The sequence below is a fragment of the Pholcus phalangioides genome, unplaced genomic scaffold (assembly GCF_987345545.1).
Source record: "Pholcus phalangioides strain wild (caught in Gottingen) unplaced genomic scaffold, Ppha-v1.0 ptg000015l_1, whole genome shotgun sequence".
NCBI lineage: Eukaryota > Metazoa > Arthropoda > Arachnida > Araneae > Pholcidae > Pholcus > Pholcus phalangioides.
Window position 1 is genome coordinate 65,053,409 of NW_028301608.1, and position 20,765 is coordinate 65,074,173.

At 32.1% G+C, this 20,765-nt stretch overlaps 1 protein-coding gene and 1 pseudogene across 2 annotated transcripts in view; both read left to right on the forward strand.

The window, feature by feature from the left end:
* LOC149076521 (uncharacterized) overlaps positions 1-20,765 on the forward strand; it is a 435,406-nt gene that overhangs the window by 259,110 nt on the left and 155,531 nt on the right. The gene's annotated exons all lie outside the window — the stretch shown is intronic.
* On the forward strand, positions 20,078-20,175 carry LOC149076525 (U6atac minor spliceosomal RNA; annotated as a pseudogene).

The following is a 20,765-nucleotide window of genomic DNA, read 5'->3' on the forward strand; positions in this document are numbered from 1 at the left end:
TTTATGAAGTCTATGATTAATCTCAGTGAGTTTATTTAATAATTTGTTGTGTTTCTTATTAGCTTTGAGGGGGGGGGGGTTTGTTTGAACACAATATCAACAAATTTGTGTGTTTAAGCAAAGAACGTTATTTCTCATTTGAAGCGACTATTTCCATGCGCATTTGATTCATACAAATATCGCTTTTTTTTAGAAAGAACGTATGTAGTGAGTTTGTTTTGTCATTAGATTTTTTTTTTCTTTCCAATATGAACCAAAGTATTGCATTTAACGCGACAAATGCCAAAAAGTTGATTTTGACAATTTATCGCATTCCTCAAATCGTACATATTTTACATTGCAAAATATTTTATTTAGTTCTATATTAGACTAGGAATCAAGTAATAGCACATTTAAAAAAATTTAAAAGCATTTCGAATGTATCGTTCAAATAATTCATTTTACATTATTTCATGGGAAATCAACTCAATTTCCACTGGAATTAATTCATTTACTAAGGTATATATATATATATATATATATGTTTACTACGCCTCGTGATTTAAAATTTATTTTAAGTTTCACTTTTTTTTGGCTGGGATTAAAACAGTTATATATTGGTTTCCATTGTTATATAGTTCTTTTTTTAGTATTCTATTGCATTATCTGATGTGAACGTATTTCAGTGGTTTATTTTGTTTGGCGAGTAATAAGTCTATTGAAAAATATTAGTTCCAGAGTAAATTCCTTTAGCATTGAACGATACTTTTCTAGCACATTATATCTATTCATTTCTATAAATGTTTTCTGTGGTTGACCTGGATTTCCGACTAGGTTTTTGATTTCCTCCATGGCTAGACCGTCTAGACAAATTTTATATGTCTGGTTTAAGAGTATTCACTCTGTCATATTGACGCTACTTACGTACAGAAACCTAAGCCTCTTTTTCGGAATTCTCTTGAAAGCTCATCTATAAAGTTCCCAATAGATTTAGATTCTTTTTACGACGTCTCGCACTTTCGGCTTGAAAATATAACTTGTTATATAGCAGCTTGTTATATATATAATATTAATGAATTATTGTACTTCAAATCTATGTGGACTGATGTTCCGATATTGAAGAATTTATTCATATGTGAACTGATGTTCTGATGTTGAATAATTTATTCATATCCTCATACATGTAGAAACATGTTTTTTGTGATAATTCGCGATGATAACGATATCGATGGAATGGGGTATTTGTATGTCCTCTACTGAACTTGGTTTCGTGGCAATGGTAATATTCATGCAGGGAAACTAACATTTATAAGCGTCAGTTCTTCGGCGTTCATGAGTAAACTAATCTGAAAAGAATTTAAACAAAAAAAAATTATGTTTCTTCGTTTCGTTACTGTACATAATAAAATACCTTCAAGCAAAAGAAATTCACAAAGATAAAAAAAATAGATTTTAAATAGTGCTTCTCTCTCTCTCTCTCTTTCTCAATTAGAGCCAACATATCTATTTCAGTTTCGAATCAATGCGTATGCAGTTAACTCGGTTATAACGACATCGAAGATTGCACGGAAGTTTTTTGCTATAACCTAGGTCGACGTTTTCAAGACTTTTTTTTGGCAAATGTGATCAGATGCAGTCAGATACTATATTTGTTATTTGAACATCATTACATTGACCGTAGTAAAATGTGGAAGTTTGGATCGTGAATACATGACACCGCCAATTCTCGCACAAAAACGGGCACAATAGTAGGGGAAATAAAAAAATTTTGCTTATAAGAAATTCCTTGGTGAGAAATATAGTCCTGAAGTAAGTCAAGTTCATAGTAAATTAAAATGTAATTAGAAAAATAACAAAAAATAAACAAATGTTCTACATAACAAACATATGATGAGCATGTATATTTAAAGACATATTTCGTTTATTACGCAATTTAAAATTATGCAAATTATTTCCATCCCCGATTTTGATAGGGACTATGAATCCAAGTGAGATTCGTCGGAGAAAACTAGGAAAAACGGGACATTTTATAAAATGCAAATTGGAAGGAAAAAATTACTGGAAAATATGGAATGTCACATGGGTCGTTCAAGCGATTAAGGGTGAATTATTATTCACCCGCATTGTTTAAGCTACAGTCACAATTTTTTTGATAAGAGATCGACACGGAGTGGTTAAATTCAGGGTTTTAACCAATCTATGTTGATCTCTTATCCAAAAATTGTAACTACAGGTTTAAACCAAGTCGGTGAATACCGCCCTCAGGGAGTCAGACATTTCATAAAACTTCAACAGTATGTATCAATAGAACAACAGAACATTGTCTAAATGTGGTGAGCTACAATTGTAAGAATTTTTTTTCTTGAGGAAACGCCATAAGAACTGAAGCAAAGGTAACGGAAAACGTTCAGTTATATCCAAGGTCATTCGGATGGCATCGACGTTATGGGGAAGGTTCATTAACACTATTCTCTATAGCAGCGTTTCTCAACGTATGGTTCACAGACATGAGGTGGACCCAGGCGGACTTGATAATTCTATTCTAATTGAATGAAAAATTATTCACCTGTTGTAATTGATATTTGTGATATTCATATAAGTTCAAATCAAAATTACACATTCGTTCTTAGGTTCACCATACCTCATCAAGGAAAATGCAGGGAACTGTGATTATAAATATATGATATCACTAATTGTAGCTAAAAATGCATTTACGACAAATTCGCTAAGTACCGCTAAGATGAGTGAAGGGGGAGGGAACGAATGGCTGATACAAATCGCAGTAAACAAAAATGAATTTCAAATGACAGGATGACCATATTTTATCGAGGAAAAATAAGAGGTACTGGGATCTTAAATACAGTAAAATACGAGATGTTACCAATTTTCATCAAAAACATTGCCATTTGTGGTTAAAATCACTGAAAAACTGATTAAAAAAAACGTTGAACCTGACAAATATGTGAGAAAAATATTTTTATATACACAGCCATAACTATGATAAGTTATGAAAATGCTGTTTATATTTACGATTTTAGTAAGCATAATAGATTCAAATAAGCATAATCGAAAAAACGAGTAAAACAAATGTAAAAAAAAAACTCAAAACAACTAAAAATAAAGGAATGTCTAGTACTACGGGACACAAGTGTTCCGTCGGATTGTTTTAGAGTTAGAAATTTTACTGATCCTTTTTTGTCCAGAAAGATTGAGAAACGCTGCTTTCTTGGAATAAGCTGGTCAGTGGTTATTGACATTATAGTCGAGTTGTTAATTAACACACGTACCATAATAATTTAATTTCTATTTATACGAGAATATAAGAAGTTTGTGTATTGCTACACATCGCATACACATTGCAACACTTTGATTGCCATCCATGCTGTTATAGCTAAGGAAAATATTATTTTATCTGAATATCATTTTCAAGGAATCTTCCGACATCGAAAAATGTAACGAGTCTTTTCGAATTTAAAGGAAACGACTACATCGGGAACGCCTACAGGGGGAATTGATGAGCAGCTAAATTGCTTACCTCCCCCTTTTTTTTTTTGCGATCGCATTGCCAGGGACTTGAACCCTGCTGATGGTAAAATGAAAAGACGCTAAAATGAAAATGATATTTTCAAAAACTGCCATAACTTGTTATAAGATAGAATAAAGGAATAAAATACCGGAATTTCATCCTACCTTCTCTTATATTTGTATATTTTTCTTTCATCGATAAAGCACCCCCCCCCCCCCCATCATTCAATCAATACAATATCGTGGATATAATGGCTCGAATATTTTTTCCATCCTCAATCTGCTGGAATATTTCCAAAATAATAATTTTAGCTTTAAAAAGTTTATGGTATTCTTGCTAAAGTTTTTTCCTCCTAAAGTAAATAAATGTTTTATTCCAGTGACTTTATTTATTTGTTTTATTTGGACTTAAGAGTTTTACGTGACGCTCATCTTGGACGGCAATTTGAAAGTCAAATCTGGAGAAATAAATTAAGTTCTTTTCTTTCTCATTCTACCTATTTTTCTTTCGGAGTTTGTTTGCTGGAAGAAAACTAAGGAAAAAAAAAAGCTTGAAGATTTTGTTTAAAAATCTTCTTTATATGAAACCGGAGGATATTTAGCTCCCGGGTGGCAAATAAAATATGCCTCACAGTTCGGGAAGAGCAGTGACTGATAAAAAAAAAGAATGAGGTTGATTATTCCAATGTTTTATTTATTGAAGAGAAAGCCTTGGAGGCATCTCCGGGAAATTCCAGCTTTATTTTCCGTGTCTGAGTCTTTTCCTTTATTTCCGGAATTTGAACGCATCTTCCTTATAGAGGAAAAAGAAATGCACTTGAAAAAAAAAGAATAAAATTCTTCATTTACTGTAAATAATATTGTCAACTATGTCGAATTTTATTTTATTAATTATCACATTCTTTTCTTCAAATTTTAATCAAGCTGTCTATGAACATGTCTAAAATTCAAATACAAAATAGATTTTTTCCCGTAAATGAGTTCAATAAATATTCTAACCTTTGAATGCGTAGTTTCGCATATGTGTAAAGGGTTCTTTAAACGTTCATTATTGGAACCAGCTGAAAGATAAAAATTCAAAATTATATTTATACCTAAGGTGAGGTCATATTCTTTCCATTTTATATTTTGGAATTGCTGGTAGAGGTCCCAATATACGACAACAACTCTTTGTGTGTTGCAGAGCATGTGTGCCTGAGATTTCTCTAATTTGTTAAAATCGTTTGTTTGCATTTCTTTTTTTTAAGTTTAAGTTTGCAATCCGATCTTTTTTTTTTTATTATAGTTTGAATCACAATGAAAGTGCTTATACAGGGTGTTGCCTTGAAGTGGCCACAAACTCAGAGCAGTGACATTAGGCATCAAGAAAAACAAAAATTGTCACAGAACATGGTATCGCAAACCACGTTCAGTCGGTGAAAATCGCGAAAAATATTTACGAAGGGTTTGACATCGAGTGGGACAAAAACCCCAATAATTATTGGTTTTTGTACTTATAATAAATACAAAAACCATTTACTTGACAGCATGATTACAATACAGCCTGTCCAGCACAGTTCAATGCCAGAAAGAGAAATGATTATAGGATATTTTGTGCTTATTATTGTACTTCATTTTGTGTACACTACAGGCTGTGTTGTAATCATGCTATTAAATAAGTGTTTTTCTACTTACTAGATTTTTGTCCCACTCGACGTCACTTCATAATTACTTTTGCAATTTTCTCCGACTAAACGTGGTTTGCGATACCATGTTCCATTTCAATTTTCATTCTTCTTGGTGCCTAATATCACCCCTCTGAGTTTGCAGCCACTTCAAGGCAACACCCTATATAATTGGAAAATTGTATTACTTGAATAAATTAATTTTATGTAAGATTTTTAAGATTTTACACGTCTTTAATAAGTCTATATAAAGAACAGCATATGGAGCATAGAATGAGCTTGTTCATCAGTTTAGTTGAATCTTTTCCTTATTTTCAGCGATTTTAGAATTCAAAATATCTCTGCAAATGTTGCACTCCTAAAAACGGGAAGTTTTTCGTTGGCCTCAGGAGAGACAGAGCAGCAAGTTTCTAATTTGGTTTTCTAGGACATGGGGGACAAAATAAAATGTTAATTTTTTTTATAATTTTAATGACTATATGCAAAATGAATGACGTATCCCAGTCTAAACGTTATTTGTATAATTTTTCTAATTGGAAGTGTGCTTTTACGATCTACGGCTCACCAGTTATTCTAAGATAAAGGGACCTTCCTATGCACCCTGTATAATACACAAATACACACATGTAATACTAACACTGTGTAACTTCGAGAAACTGTTAAGTCCTTCCAGCAGGCCTACAGAAATATTGTTATTAGAAATTTGAAAAAAATTATTTAATAAATTTTTTACGAATTATATTATGATCATTATGAATTTTTCTTGTGAAATACATTTTCGATTACTTTAGGCTTTTACTGTATCATTATATATCTCAACAAGAGTTATTCAAAAGCAATATTTGGCAATTTCACCGACCACTCAATTTTTTTTTTTTTTTTTTTGCCAGAATATGTGATGTCACCTGTGCCTAGTTTTCCGTTCAAAATAGAATTTTTAAATTTTTGTGTTTCAGAAGGCTTTCATAAAAATAAAGTATTTATACAATTTAATTTCGCATGTGCATTGTAAGAGTCACACTTCAAGTTTCAATAGAGTTTTTATTTGCGACAAATTGGTGGTAGAATATTTATTATCTGTAGAATATATTATACGATAGCTGTTCGTAACGTCGCTGACTAGCGAGTCCCTCGCCATTGACCATAATATAGTCGGAACAAATTTATTCCGTGCGAATAGCCAGCGTTCGTGGTGTATTGTACAAAGATACGTGTTCATCCACAGAGCACATATAATCTTAATAATTAATATCGGGACCCGAACATCCTATGTGGCTATGAACTTGAAATATAGAATTCATATGTCGAAACGTGCAGATTCTCGAACATAACACAACTCACTTATACTTGCCTTGGGAAACTGCAGTGGGGGAGGGGGACGGAATTGTCGCATAATTCGGTTTTCGTCACAATAATTTTCGTGCCGGTTACTAACAACGACCTATTTCCAGCCACTTTATTGCATTGGTGAATCGTGATTTCGAAATGAATATGGACACCTCCTGCCAAGACGCATTATCATATACGTACTTCACGGTTCCCGATATCGCATGCAGTGCTGTTTACATATTTAAAGCATTAGACAGCAATGGATACAGGTCCACAAGACGGCGAATAATGGATTCGAATGTGTATTCGCCTAATGATCCATCGACATTTTGTTATAAATCTTCTCGGATCTTCTGAGAATCTCACTACTATATGTGACTAAATCATGGAAATTTAAATATCACTCACCAAGGAATGCAATTGTTCATATAATAAAGCAATTTAATTTTTTCTTCTCAAAATATTTTGAGTTGGGGGTGGGGAGGGGGGCGTGCCAGCTTCTTTCTTCAACAATTTTTAGAAATCTTATCCTACCTCATCTTAACCTTTGCGTCATAATGCTCTTTTTTTCTGTATTACCTCCTTCCTAAACCATAATAAAGATTTATGAAATTTAAGAGATTACAGGATGATTACTTAATCCCACACCCTTGCCACATTTTACTGATGAAGGCATACTTCCAATCAGGAAAAAGTATCCAAATAATGTGTAGAATACGTCATTCATATTGCAAGGGCTTGCATAGTTAATAAAATACTTAACTTTATAAACGGATTATCAATTAACTTTTAAAATTAACGTTTTATAACTACGCTTGTGATTCCTTATAAAAAAAGTAATATAAGGAAAAGTATTTCCAGTTTTTTGATTGGACCAATAAGTATGCAGTTATAACGTTTTCAAAACTGATTACGTCACTTGCAAATCCTACCAAATTCCTCGAACGTACACCAAACGTATTATATTTCATTTATGAATCTGATAACATTGTTAACCCTGAGAGAAATCAAGTAAGCTGAAGATTTTAAAATCAGCTTTTTCTTTTCCCCTTGCACTTTCCCTGAAAACATTTGACAGTGGAGTAGAAAAAATTACCACACATTTTGGCAAAGAAGTGTTGATTTTGGGAAAACAATTTTTCAAACAGATCTCATTTGGCTAACACTTAACAAATGTGGAGATAAATTTGTCAATTTAGTGAAAGAAGGTAAGGCGTAATAATAAGATTTAAACGTCACTTTTTCCGACGAGAAAACGCGTCAATCGTTAAAGAAAAAAAACTAAATTTAGCTTCTAACGGGATTGGATATTTCAGCTCATTTTCAAAAAAGCTGCAACTCTTTGCTGGGAGAGAAATTTTCTTTCGTTAGGTGTTTAGCATGAATCTGACCATAAATTTGACGATGTTTCATATAAATAAATTTTAATTCTTCTGTTATGAAATGAATGAGAGTTTTATTGGGTTTGATTTGATTTTCGTGTATCCGAAAACCTACGAGAAAATCGCAACCTCTCGTTTTGAATATAGATAAACATTTTTATTCAATTTTCATTATTCATTTTAAAAAAACAGTTTTAAACAGTACAAAATAATGGAATGCTGCCAAAAGTTTGCTTCAAGCCTTTCGAATGGTTCTCTTTTAATCTTATTTTAAGAATATATATTTCAGAATTTTGCAGAAAATACACTCTGCCCTAAAACGTTGAAGAAAAACTCTTGATATATCTCAAATATCAAATTTCTAAAGTATCTTTTACTACAATGGTATAAATTAATTGTGACGAAGTCTTATATGACTGGTAAAAGCGAAGAATTGAATCTCAAAAAAATCCTCATTAAAATACAAAAATGTTCAGTGAATTTTTTCCCCTCCTATGTAACTGGATTCATCAGCAAATGAAGTAATTACTTTCGCTTTTATCTCAGAGCTGTATTTCCTAATTTGGGTACTTTTCTAGCAGGTGCACTGCAATATTTCTAATTAAGTCGGACGTAATTGCTTTACTATGGTAGAACGAGCGAATACCCTTTTACTCTGAGAGTTATTATTCATTTTGTTTGAGAAATTTATTGAGAACTACCAGAATCCCCTAACAAATTGATTAGACAGCGGTTTAAGTTAATATAATAAGATGGTCTATGTTCGTTATAACAACCATAAGGTTTCCACGGAAAACGGACGATATATAAAGCAGTCGTTATATTGGAAGTGAAAAAAATTAGTTCATTTCTTCGCAAAGAAAGAGGGTGGAAGAAAAGCACATTCTGATTATTGTAATGAATTGAATGATTTTTAGGTCGTTGTATTGGATAAAACATAACATGGAATGAATAAAAAAACATTCGGGCATTCGAGACCTATCATGCAGGTCGTTGTGATGGGACAGTCGCTATAAGCATGGTCGTTATAAAAGACATCAACTGCAATAATGATAATAATTGAATTAGTGTAATTGCTATAAACGCTGTCCCAAATTGTTTACACAACGAATATCTCTGCAACAGTTGATTTTGGAATGAAATTTTCAATTACAAAAATGTTTTCAAATGACATGTCGTTACTCAAAATGTCTGAAATTTCACAATGGTCGTTTAAATGAATGGAGAAACGAAATTAACTTTTATGTAGACCCCCTTTGGTATTAACTTCCTATTAGTGAAATGCGAATGTGGCTCTGACAAGTCATTCGCAAAAAATTCCATGGTTTTTATATGCAATATTGACTAAGATATTCGACTTTGAATTTCTCAGCATTTGTCTTCAATGATCTAGGGCAGCGGTTCTCAACCGGTGTTCCGAGGAAAATAAAAAAAACAGTAAAATTTAATAAAATAAGTATAAATATTTTTAAATATTAAAAATGAATCAGTAACTTTGATTAATAATTAAAAAATTATCCTACAGGGCTCCGCCATAGAATTTCTTTACTTAAAAGGGATCCCGAGTCAAAAAATGTTGAGAACCACTAATCTAGGGTGTAGTTCACAAATAGGGCGAAACGTAAATTAAATTAAAAGTTGTAAAAAGTCTGTAAATAGCTTCCAATAACATTCAAAATGTAAAACTAGTTATTGGGCGAAAAATTATGTGGTTGTGTTCATTCTATTTGTGTATAATCCCTAAAAAGGGCAATTTTTGAGGCATTGAAAACTTGCCAATACAGCGATAAGTTGCCAAAACATAGTTATTTTATATATTTAGTATCTCGATCATTATAAATTTGAAATATGATTTTTTTTTTCTTTTTTTTTTGCAATTGAATTTTCAGAACCAATCTCAAATAATTGTTATTTTTAGCACACGGTCGCTTTAAAAAAATTAATTGCTCTATTTTTTATGCATACGACCCCTCAATTGAATTTTGAGATTTGACGCAATCGCATGTCATTTGAAAACTTTTCGTAATTGGTAGTACGTTTCTAAAGTCAACGGTTGCAGACAATAAAAATACATAAAATGACTTTTGCACTTATGTAACTTCTCCTTTCATTATCGAAAAAAAAAACCAGCATGAGAAGTAAGTAAAAGTAACTGGAATGACTGGAACAGTATTTTTCCCCCGGACACCTATTTATTTCATTCAACTCTTCTTATAATCTCTCTACTTGAAGTTCTTTTTATCCCACTTAAATAAAAAATGTTTTGATTTCTCAAAAAAAAGTAGAGTAAAATAAAATAAATTTTCACCTCAGTAGCCCTTTGTAAAACGTTATACTTTTATCTCGGATATCTTTTTACACGGCATCATGACTCGCAAAATCGTAATGGCTCTGTAACTAGAGCTATTTCTTTTCATATTTTTCTTTTCTTTTTTACCAAGAAAAGAAAAGTATATATATATATATATATATATATATATATATATATATATATATATATATATATATATATATATATACACTTGTGCCTTGCTTCTAAATAACATTTTTTTTCCGTGTGTATTTTATTTATTTAGTATTATTTTTCTTTTATCGTTAAACAAGCGTTAAAACGGTTGGCTCATTGTTTCCGTAATAGACCACTTCGCCGCGCTCGAATGCGCTTGTGAAAAGCTTAAGAAGACATTCGCGGCGTTTTCTTATACTTTTTCTTATTTTTATATTCTCCTTGTTTGTATTTTTTTTTTCTTTTTACACATGGGATGTAATGTTCTCCCTCTTTCTCTTAATCTTTTTCTTTAACTTCCATTTATATATATATTATATATATCATTTCTTCTCTTTTTATATTTTTGAAGAGATAATAAAATTTGAATCTAAAAATGTCCGAGAATTTTTGTGTTTTTGCAGATTCTAGCTTTACATTTTTATGATCGCTATTGAATAAAACAGGCAGTAAATTTTCTTTCCAGTTTCTGCGGTTTGTTACGTTTTGTCCAATCGGTGGAATGTTTGAGAGGATTCTCTTTCAAAATTTTTCAATTTTGTGTTTTAGATTAATTATTAAAAGGGGAAAGAAACTGCAGTTTTATTTCTGTTTAATTCCTTAATTAATGGAAGTTGCATTACTATTAATACGTTTATTTTTAAGCTTGAGAAAATTTTTCGAAAATTATAAACATATGTTAAAACTTATATGATTTACATTATTTTCAGTTTGCAATTATTTTCTACCACTAATGCCAAGGCGTGTTTGTGGCAAACGCTCAGATTATTCAAATAAATGAAATCTCAGTGGATATTTTTCATTCAAAGCTTAGATTTTCTTAATACAAAAAATGCCGCAAATTTTTTCAAACTATTAGCCGAAAAGCCTTGAAAGAATACAAATTCGACATTTTATCTAGATTAAATTATTGAATAATTTAGGTAGCAGTAAATGTATGAAATTTTTGTACATTTTCTATCAAAACATGTTTGTGTTTATATGGATATAACTTGCTACAGAATCCATTATTTATTAAATGCAAGTCTCTAATTATGAAAATTCACATATCAAATTTATGTACAGTATACATGGTACACATGCATCATTTCTTTTCTTTTTATTTCCGCAGAGATAATAAAATGAAATTAAAATCTAAAAATGAATTTTGTAGATAGTAATCTACATTTTTATAATTGCTATTGAATAAAAGAAGCTGTCATTTTCTTTTAGTTGCCGTCTTACCGTTCTTTATTTCATTTTGTCAAATCAATGAAATGTTTCAGAAAGTTCTCTTCCAGAATTTTTTTCCAATTTTGCGTATTTTGAAATAATTACAAAAGATGGTGAAGCAGTTATTTCTCCTTGAAATTTTTCTTATTAATGAAAGTTACACTGTTTTCAAAATTTCAATTTTTTCACTTGAAAATATTTCGAAAATTTTAAATGTGTGTCTGTATATATATATATATATTATTATATAATATTAATTATAAAATTATATAATATTAATTATAAAATTATATAATATTAATTATAAAATTATATAATATTAATTATAAAATAATTAACATTACTCGTAATTAATACTCGTTATATACCACCAACACTCAAGTGTTTTTGTGACAAACGCTTAAATTATGGCAACGTAATTGAGATCTCACTGGATAATGCAAAATGAAATTTCAAACTTTTTAATACAGAAAATGCCACAAGTGTTTTATTTCATCGTCTCATTTTATGTGAATTAAATTATTAAACAGTTAGCGTAACAAAATATGCACTTGACATTTTTATTTATTTTTCTATCGAGACGTATTTATGTTTATACAGGAAATGCTTATAAGGGTATAACTAGTAGAGTTCATTATTTATTAAATCTTTACATTACATACAGTATTATTGTCCTTGTGTGTGTATTTATTTTTTTCTCTTACACATGGTTTTAATGTTCTTTCTTTTTTTCTTTAACTTCTTATATATATATATATATATATATATATATATATATATATATATAAAGAAGATTGTATAGACATACACACACACACAAATCATTTGTTTTCTATATACTTCTCATAGTTTTATCTTTTCAGCTCTAAAATGATAATAAAATCAGAATCTCAAAATTTCCGCGAATTTTCGTATTTTTGCAGAGATAGTAATTTAAATGTTTGATTGCTATTCAATAAAACATGATGTGAATTTAATTATTATTACTTTTTAGTCGGTTTGGTTAGTTATGCTTTGTCCTATACATGAGTTATTTTTCAGAAATTTTTTGATTTTGAATTAATTTTAAAAGATGGTAAGAAAATTGCACACAGTGTTTTGCTATTGAAATTTCATTAATTAATGAAAGTTACATTGTTATTAAAATTTTTATTTTTATATTTCAGAATATGTCGAAAATTTTAAACGTATATTAACGTTGTAAAATTTACATTATTTTCTACTACCGTTGCCCAGTAGGTTTGTGATAAACGATCAAATAATGTAAAACAATTCAAATCTCAGGGGAATTTTCACATTTGAAGGCTCGAATTTTCTTAATCCAGAAAATGCCACAAATGCTATATTTTTAAAACTGTTAACAGAAAAGCCTTAAAAGTGACATGTTATGTGGATTTAATTATTTTTTAATTAACGTAACAATATATACTTGATATTTTTATAGATTTTTATCTCGAGACGTATTTTGTGTTTACATAGAAAATCTTTATAAGGATGTAACTAGTCCATTGTTATTTTATTGCATGCTGTAAATAAGTCTCTGAATGAAAATTCAAGTATTAAATTGATGCTTACAAAAAAATAAAGATTTATTAATATAAGATTAATATAAGTAATCACCGTAATTACATACATTACACACGCACGTAATCCCGTATATGCGATTTTTTAAAAAGAAAATGTGATTCTACAGTATTATCCGCAGTGGCGTATGATCCGAGTATGCAAATTCCTGATTGTATATCACCAATAATGAAATTTCAATGAATGGAAAGGATTGGATGTTTAGTTTCTGTAAAAAAAAAAATTATTATTCTAATCGTTTCCGGTTGTTATGAACACGAATTTCGAGAATTGCTGAAAAAACTTCTCAACCAGTTCTTATATACTTAATTTATTTCCACTTAATTTATTTCCACTTAATTTAATATGTGGAAATAGAGCGTACAACTCGTCAGTAATAAAATAAAAGTGTTTTTGCTCTATACGAAAAATAGAAAGAGAGATAGAGAGAGCTCTCAAAATTATTGAAGATGAAAAAATAAAAACTGAAGAATCCTATAGACACTCCTTACATTTATATACAACTAATTATTAAAATTAGCTAAATTAGTTTTTTATGTATAATTCTACTGTGTAAGGTCAGCAAAAGAAGTCTAATTGGTATAATCATCATAAACATTGTAATGATACATACAAATAAATCCGTGAAAATCAAGACCTATAAATTAGACATGAATATTATGTAATCCGAAAGAAATCATATTTAAATTATAAGTTTTTTTCAATATAATATTTTTTTATGATTTTTCGAAAACCAAAAATTCGGTTATTTGTTTTTTATTCATCGAACGCTCTCGAACGAGAAAATATTTCTTATTCTTGTCAGACCCTGGTGCCACCAATGTATGGGCTGCGTTTTCTCACTGTAAAATTTTTTTTCTTTCGACCTTAGGAACTTGAAGGATTGTATAAGTTTTGAGTCAAAAATATGGTAAATATGATCTTTGGGGGCTTTCATCAAAGGGCAGCACTCAAAGTTGAATTTTCAGCTTCAAGGAGAAAATGCCTTCAGGAAAAATGGGATTTATTACATAAAATTTATAAATAAAATTCTGGAAAAAAATTGTATGTGAAAATGAATATATATCCTGCATCATCTTGGCTGAAAAAATTTGAACGAAATAACTTATTTCTTCATGAAAAAATTTGAACATTTAGGAAAAAAATGAAAAAATAAAGATTTGCAGACATTTATGTTTTTAATGCATTTTTTGAGTATGAAAAATGCAAAAACATTTTGAAAATGTCAAAAAATGAATGCTCAGGTGTGAAAAGGGTATAGTGAAAATAAATCTTTGAAAATCAAAATATATCAATTGAATATGAATATATTATGTTCTCCAGAATCAAAAAACTAAAAACTATACCTTTTTCTTCAACATATTTCTTTGTATGATTTTTCAGAAAATTTGAACTAAAAGTTCAGCGAGAAATTATTTTTTATACATACATTGTATACAACTTGATGACTCAGCGGTTAAAAGAAATTACATTCATCATACAACCAGAATAAATATATGGATGTCGACGCTGTTATTTATTCTTATATATTCTTACCACACCGTTGATTACATGCACATAATGTAACTCAGCTTGATTAGTATGTGAGTAGCGTATGTTCAGCGGTTGAAGGTTGAGGGATTGTCGATCTCTCCTCTCGTCCATGTTTCTTATTATAAGTCTCGGCAGCTCCTTCGATTTTGCCATTCCACCTTCTCCTGATGCCGTCTTGACAGTTTTCCCTTGACTGGTAGTCAAAGGCGTGTGTGTGTGGCTCATAACCCCGGCGTATCATATCGAGGATTCACGTCACGTCTTTTTTAATAAGAGGACCGTGATGATGTCGGCTTTACCGACCCCCGCTCGTGCTCTCAACGATTTATCATCATATCTTGAAGGCTGCGAAGGGGGTGACTTGCAGCACGTATAACATTTTTTTTCTTGCTTTCGGGATACTATTATGGTACGACATCTGTCTGTCCTTCCTCCCGATCTTGAAGTTTTACCTATGTCTGGGTTTTGTTTAAAATAGCTGTTCATATACTATAACGACTACCCTGTACAATTTTCCCCTATAAAATGCTTCCTGAAAGCAGCAGTTTGAGCGTTGATGTTTTGAGTCGCGTGAGAAATTGCAGCTGCATTTTCAGTTATTTATTGCCACTTGGATTAGATGTCATAATAATAATGATAATAAAAGATCTGATTTCAGACCATAAAATAAAAATTGATATATAAATTATTTTATCAATATTTTTACGCTAACATCTTCGGATCACATTTAATTAAGTGCATTTGGTTTACATTAATCTGAAAATATAATTTATTAACTCAACAATCAGTTATACACTACCATTTTGATTAGCTAATCTTATAAAGTCACAAATGACTTAGGACATTTGTAAAGCAAATTATAATTTGATCTCGTGCAATTGAATACAGAAACGTATCAATGGAGACGGAATGTTAATTACTAAATGAATTTTATCATTAAACTCAATTCATTTTGTTTCGCAAAAGTACTTGAAACAGTTTGATTATCGATAACTTTTGGTCGCACCTATGTTAATTTTCTGCACACAAGGGATGATTTGATTGGCACACCTACAGTTTATAGACAGTAGTTATATCTACGGTTTCAGTCATCTCGTTAGGCAATTTACTTGTTTTGGTCTTTGTGTTTGTATTTGTGTAATTAAAAAACTACAACTGTTTTATGAATTTTAGTGAGACATTTAATGATTAAGCTTTTATTGCTTTTATTTTTGATATAGCCTACGTCGTCTATAAGGTGTAAGTTCCTTTCTTGTGAAACCTGTTGTGCAGAAAATGACAGTGGTGTGACAAAAAATGATTAGGTTATCAAGTTTTCTACATTCTGACTGCACAATAGAGTTAGTTATTCGACTATAACATCAGTGTGTAGTTATTGGCCTCAAAACTTTATTTTTTAACCTAAGAAAACATCTATTTGATTTGCAGTTAATTATTTTTTATTTGCCTCTTGGTTTGACATTGATTCTGAATATTAATGTGTTTTTCCCAATGCGTCCAACCGAAAAATTGCCTGATGTCTTCAGTCTGGCTAGGTTTAATTCACATTCACACGAAAAACTGCACTTACACTTTATTGATTTCATTTGCATTCAAAGTGATTCAATTCAAGGTCATTCAATTCAAGGTGAGAAAAAAAAATCAGCCAAGGGATATGAAGACCTATACGAGTTGATCACTGCAAGTTTATAATGAATATAAATAATACACAATATAATTATAATAATAAATTTAAAGGAGTTATGGAAGTAATTGTTATGGTTAGTTTATAACCTCGAACTTCATTCTGGTATGTTTACATAGCGTTTTTTCACGTTTGCAAGATTTACTCTTCATCAGTATAACTCATTCAATCATTCTGTAGGACGCTTGATAAAAAGGTGTGGCAAGCCATTTCCCTAAAAGAGAACCAAAAGCAATTTCGCGTCGTTGTGCTCAGCCTGATGAAGACTTTGGCTGTTATTCATGTCACGGTTATGTTACCAGAAAGACTGATCTGGATCTTGGATGCAATCATTTACTGAAATGTATAAAGTTATAGTTTTGGGAAAGGGCCAGGTTTTCTCATGTACTGGCCTCTTCATTTATAAAACTCGTGTCATCTCCACGCGACAACCAGATTCGTTGCAGAACTAGGATTGTTGCCAATTTCTGGTTCATTTCACCACGATAAGGTCGTTTTATACAGTTGAGATAGAATTATACCCCTCGTTTAATTTAAAACTGATTCTAGATTGGTCCGAAGTAATATTACTTAACCGTTCGTGCATCTCCGTAAATATTCTTTTGGATATTTTAAACGAATTGGTACATGCTGGAATATGTATTCTGAGTATATGTTTGATCAGAACGTATTTATGTTGGCAGAGTTAAGTGTGCTGCTTGGTGTAGTGGTGCTGTTATCTGCTTTCCATATTTTGAAGAGAAAATGACAGATGCCTGAATTCTCATGTCATGTTCAAAGTGACATGACACTCCATCAAAATACGATGAATATTAAGTGCGGAACCATAAAAAACTCTCTCATGGATCCATGGGATTTCACTGAACACTGCTTGAAAACCTACATCGTATAGTCTAGATGAGTCTCAACTGCATTTTCCGAATGAAAACAGCAATAAACATGGCATTTTCCTCGACACGAATGAGTCTTGCAAATCAGCTACCTGAAAAGGGCCAGATGCATTTTCGAAATGTCTGTAGAATGAAAATGCAAAGGTTTTAACAACTGGCTGTTGTGTGCAAAGATGATTTTTTTGGAAATAGAAAAAATTCAACTGCCTTTTTGCGGAGAATCGAACCCACGTCCTTTCACTTTCCGGGTGAACGCCAAGACCACTAGACTACAAAGGCAACGAATCTCTCTCTATCTTTTCTTGGAGCTCGTGTACACTGAAAGGGACCGTACATGGACGGCAGGACCTGACTGAGGCCAAGCTCAAAACTGCTGACCTGACGTTGCCACCAGATGGCAACTTATGGAAAGGCCAGTTGTTAAAAACCTTTGTACGAATAGCGGAGAGTGACGTCATCCTTTCATGGATTACATAGCCGCAAATCCCGTACTTTTTCTTCCCCCCCCCCCTGAAATTTTGGACTTTACAGAATAAAATTCATCTAACACTATATTTTTATCATGAAAAAAATGGATAAAAAACGTAAGCATACAAGATGCGTTCCAACACAACTTGGAGTATAATCACAAGGAAATAAAAAAATGCAGGTATAAGAAAAAATAATAATAATAAGCATCTCCTCCCGGATGATATGCAATGGTTTCATCGTGCAATCCACTTTTCAAAGCAAGTACACAAGGCTTTTTCCGAAATCTGGCTCAGTGAAAGCTGCGCAACTGAAGCTTATTCCGAGAGGCACACATTCTCTATCAAAAAAGGGGATTTCAGCACATTGTCCCGAGGGAACTCGGGTGTCTCCGGAAATTTTTTGAATATTAAAATTACATCGCTGGCCATCACTAGCAGCATATACAAGTTTTTGTACATGGGCAGGTGCAATCGCGCATGTCGCCAGTGAGTTCTAGCTAATATAATCAAATCAAAGAAAATGTGTTTAAAGGAAGAAAAAAAAACAATCGCGCACACAGATGTATAAAATCACTAATAAATTGGCAGTAAATCATTAAATAAATCAATAATTGAAATTCATATTGTCACATTAGGAAGGTGAGCGATGGAAAAGGTGGACTCGAAAGCGCCATTTTCAGGCCAGGAGAGGCTGACCGTTGCATCAAAGAGTATTCATTGACCTCAATGAATCGCATCAGTTGTTGAAATTTTTACACGTGCAAGATGCTTTCTCGATATGTGTCGCAACGAACTTTTCAAAACCACAACATAATATATAGATGCGATATAAAAATCATTCCACAGCCCCCTAACAGTCGGGATGGATTCTGGCTGTTTCCGATGTTGAAGGAGAAGCTCCGTGGAGATAATTATTGATTATTAACTATTTCAGCTGAGTAGAGTTGGCTAAGACAGCTTCCGGAAAAAGCCTACTGGCTTTGAAAAGTGAATTGAACGATGGGATCAATGTATATTATCTTACTGAAGACGTTTCGAAGAATCTTATGGAACGCGCACTTCATACATCGACATGTATTTAGCAGTAAATATCCACCAACAGTTAAATCAGCCATCTATAATGCTACGATGAAATTTCCCAACTTCGTGAAAATCTAATATTCGGCGCCATTTCAAAACCGTAAACATTATATCAAAAGAGAATATTCGTAATATACATTTCGAGCCAGTTATAAATTAAGTATTATTGAATAAGAGCTTTCGAAACACGCTCCTTGACGGACGCATTCATGAGATGCACTCACCCCGCGTCCAGAGAAAATGAGTGGACTTTCCGTTCCAAAGAGAGGTCGTTCGGTAATATCAACGAACGACTTCGTTCGCAGGAAACTACTAGTGGATATGACGAATACCGAGATCAATGGAGTCATTCAACTAGACCTTGTGTCACAACTGCTGTTAAGGCCAAAGTGACAAGCACCCACTGAGCGACGATAACTATCGACAGGAAGCCCGAGTCTTCGGGGAGTGTCGCCTAAAACTGACGCGGACCTGATTAAAGTGTCATTCGTGTCGACGAAAGCAGCGTTTGGGGAATTAAACATTTGAGAAGACAACCAGGAGGAGGGTAAAAGTTGAACAAGCTCTCTCTATCTCATTCTCCTCACAGAGAGAGAGAGAGAGATCTGCTCCTGATGCTCTTTGCTTCAGGAAGCGACTGCCAAAAGGGATGTGAAAGAGATATGATGGTGAAAAGGTCGAACAAGAACAGTTACCTAAAGCAAAACATCAAGAGGGGAGTAGGATAGAAATGAATGCGGGATTTGGGGTTGTTTGGACTTTTGTCAGCGTTGTAACAGCATGAGCGAACAAATCTGTGATAATTACCCGTTCCATTGGAACACATTTTATATCCCCTCCCCCATACCCAAAAACTCGATTCTGGTATATCTGTTACGACAAAAAACCTGTTATTAATCCAGGAATCAGACATTATAATAGGTCATTACGCATAATCGTGGACCATTTGTTTAATAAATACTAAAAAATTCATCACTGTTACCAGCGCTTGCGCATAATATACGAGCGTCGCTGGTGAACATAATAAATCGTACTAAATTAATCACATTTGTCCGTTATTATGTATAGTCGCCATTTAGTAATAGGTAAATATGTTAAATCGGTCATGTGATAGATTTATTATTTAGATGATCATAATGTTCAGCCAAAGTCTGCACCGTATACATTGAAATCGGATAACGTATTTTTCCAAACAAAAGTTTGAGAACCATTGCACTAGAGTGTAATGGTAGTGTTGTAGTGTTGTATGAAAGGAGAGAAGGTTAGCACGCTTGACAAGGGTGTAATGGAGAATGTATGCGTAAACACGGGTAAAGTGATAAATTTCAAGTGTTTATCAAATTTACTGAATAAGATTGAGTGTTATGTATAACCATCGGTAATTTTTTTGAGCATTTATGGAATTTATCAATGATGCTTGGGTATTATGCATAATCACCGACAAAATTAATCAATTTTTGTCAAACTACCCGACAAAGAAAGGGTACCAAGGCGACTGCTTCGAAGAGGTTTCAAAAACGTACTCCTGATTCCATTCACATAAATGGGCACAACAATATGAAAAAAAAAATGTGGCGCGTAATTATTGTGGGTATTCAAAAGAATTTAAATATTTCGAACGCCACTAGAAGCCAACAATAAATTTTAAAAATTCCGCAACCCTAAAGTGTTAGAGTGACGTCATTCAAATAACACCTTATCAAGTAAGTACAGCGCAGACAAAAAAATGATTAGTTTCTAGAACAGAGAAGCTGCAGAAACGAAAGGAAAGGAAAGTGAGAAGTTTTTTTTTTTATACGTAAATTTTGCCAAGAAGCGCGAGAGGCGATGAGCATCCAACTATTATCATTTTTAATAATTTTTTGCAGCTTTAGTAATCGCACTATACCGCTATTTTTTTTATTTGTTCCCGAGTGAGATGAATTTA